Genomic DNA, 2,585 nt, shown 5'->3' with positions numbered 1-2,585 from the left:
GGGATTTTTTTCCCTCATTTTTCATGGAAGTCTTATTTTCTTGTGTATCTGCATTTCTCTTCAGTCCTCACAAGAGAATCAGAACAAAAAACCAACTAGAAACAGGGGTAGAAAGAGACTCTCTAGCTAGAAGCCTTTAGCAAGGTACTGAATTCATCCTTTTATCGCCTCATTTTCCAAACCAGATTTCAGCTGATCATTTTAGACAGCATTGCACAATCGCTCTTGAGTCTATTTATATTCTTTGACTACTCATTTTGCCATGCAGTTAAGTAAAAGACACCTGAAAAGGATTAGCAATGATATTCTCACTGGTTTACTGTAAAAGAAACTGAATATACCCAATGTAATTTGTTCTCTGCTAAAATTACACTGCCATGGTTAGTTACTGAGTTTTCTTATTAGGTCACATATACTTAAGAATACTGATATCCCACTCGTTCACTTTACTGACAACAGAACGTTACCTCTCCCTCTTCAAAGCTTGCTATAAGAAAAATACCCAACATACAGAAACGTGTCTCCACTGATCACCTCTGAGCTGCTCAAGGGCAATTCCATCAAAAATGCATTCTGGTACAGACTGAAAAAGAAGGAGCGCTCAAGAATTAGGGGTGGTTGTAACCAGTAATCATTTTGGATTAGGAAGATAAAGTTCTAGCTAAAGAAGAAGGGAGGACAGCTCATCTGGATAGTCATTCATGGAGTCTGAACTTGCTTTCTTCCCTCTGAGGAAAATGCCTGGCAGTTACGTACTCAAGTCTTTCTAAAACAAATCATACTGATCTTCTCACATTTCTGGAAGTGTTGGCTGTTAAGTGGCAAACAAAAAAATCCTTTATTCTTTAAAATCACGTGTAAGTGGAGATTGCTTATTCTTCCAGCGCTGTCTCTTCTACAAGTCCAGAGTCTCTGTAGAAGAAAGCAGGGAAGACTGAGTGGATTTAGGAGCCACAGACAGAGCAAGCCCAAGAGATCGTGAATCCCACAGCTCCTCAGAGAGCCCTTCCTTCACAGTTCCCCCTGGCAGGGCTACACGTCCCTGGAGTCACAGAGAAGCCCTGCAAACATGTAGGATTGGTGGTGTGCTGGCCTGCGAGGGGTACCAGAGCCTTCGCAGAAATGCATCATTTCTGCGTGGTTCACTTTGTCACTCATTACTATTTGGGTCCGTTAAATTTGAAAGTAGCTCCAAGGCCTCACCAATGAGTGAGCATAAAATACACTATTCTTTATGTAATAACCAGAGGGAGAGATTATGAACAGAACCTCCTGGATATTATTATGCCAGATTATAATCTAAATCACTAATTATTTTTTCATCATTTGATGTACAGTACCATTTCATATTTTATATTGATGATGGCCAGTCTACCAAGAGGTTTTTAGTGAACCACTAAAATACAAAACAGCCATAAATATCCAAGTCTCAAAACTAAGACTGTATATGATCAAATCATTTTCTTCTAGCAAATAAAACTTTAAAACAAACCCTACATTTATAAAATAAAAGGAAAAATTCCCCATGAACTTAACAAGAGCAGAAGGAATTAACAAGTAAGATGAGAAACTCTGGTAAATTTAACTACAGCATTAAAACTCAACATTTTCTTCATTTAATAGAATACCTTCTTTGTACAGGCTGAAAATATAAAATATTACTGACCGTATAAATCTGAAAACGGAAATAACTGTAGGTGGTTTGGAACAAGTAAATGCTATATTTATACAAGGAGAGCATTCAGCAAGCATTTGACAATATTAGTCAGTCACGGCGCGGCTTCCCTGCACTCAGTACACTGAACAAGTGCCCGCAAAACTCTGGCTTTTTGCGTGACATCTGGTGGGGAAGAAACATCACATTTGATATGAAAAATAAAGAAATATTATCATAAAACAAAAAAATGCCAGTGGAACAAGACCATTGTGTCCTTTTAATAAGAAGTAGCCTCACATCTATAAAATCCAGTTACCCTAAAGTGTTACCTCTATCGGATCTCCGGAGCAGAAAGTAAGTGGGTACGCAATTAAACCCAACCTCCCAGGAGTTATAAAATTCAATTTCCTTCAGTTCCTTGTGTCTATAGAAAATACAGAACTCCGGTAATGTCAAATGCACACAGATGTTTGCTGTTAGGTAAATCAATTTACCATTTAAAGATCTGACCAAACAGCCTAAGGAATTCATGGCTTAGGGCAATTTATAGACACCCAGTCCTAATAAATCTGCTTGCGAGCTGTACCGTGCGCCTCATTCCTAAGATAATGTCTGGAGAGCAAACAGTAATAAAGTTAAAAGTCTTTCTTCTGTATTCTTTTCTCAGTGTCACTGTATTTGAATTACAGTACCAAACCTTGTTGGCTGCAACATTCTCAACAGTAAGAAAACAAAAGTGAATCAAAATGAAAATTAACCTAAAGGGGGATAGGAGGGAGGGTGTTGTACTGGATTCTAAAGAAAACAAAAAAACAAAGCAAACTTCTGTTCTTTGATTATATTAAATCAACAGGAATGTGAAGCAAGCAAACACCCTTTTCCATTTTGGTTCGCAAAACAAAAAACAATCCCCCTAAAAACCCGCTCT

The sequence above is a fragment of the Buceros rhinoceros genome, unplaced genomic scaffold (assembly GCF_000710305.1).
Source record: "Buceros rhinoceros silvestris isolate BGI_N320 unplaced genomic scaffold, ASM71030v1 scaffold16030, whole genome shotgun sequence".
Lineage (NCBI taxonomy): Eukaryota > Metazoa > Chordata > Aves > Bucerotiformes > Bucerotidae > Buceros > Buceros rhinoceros.
This window is presented reverse-complemented; position numbering follows the sequence as displayed.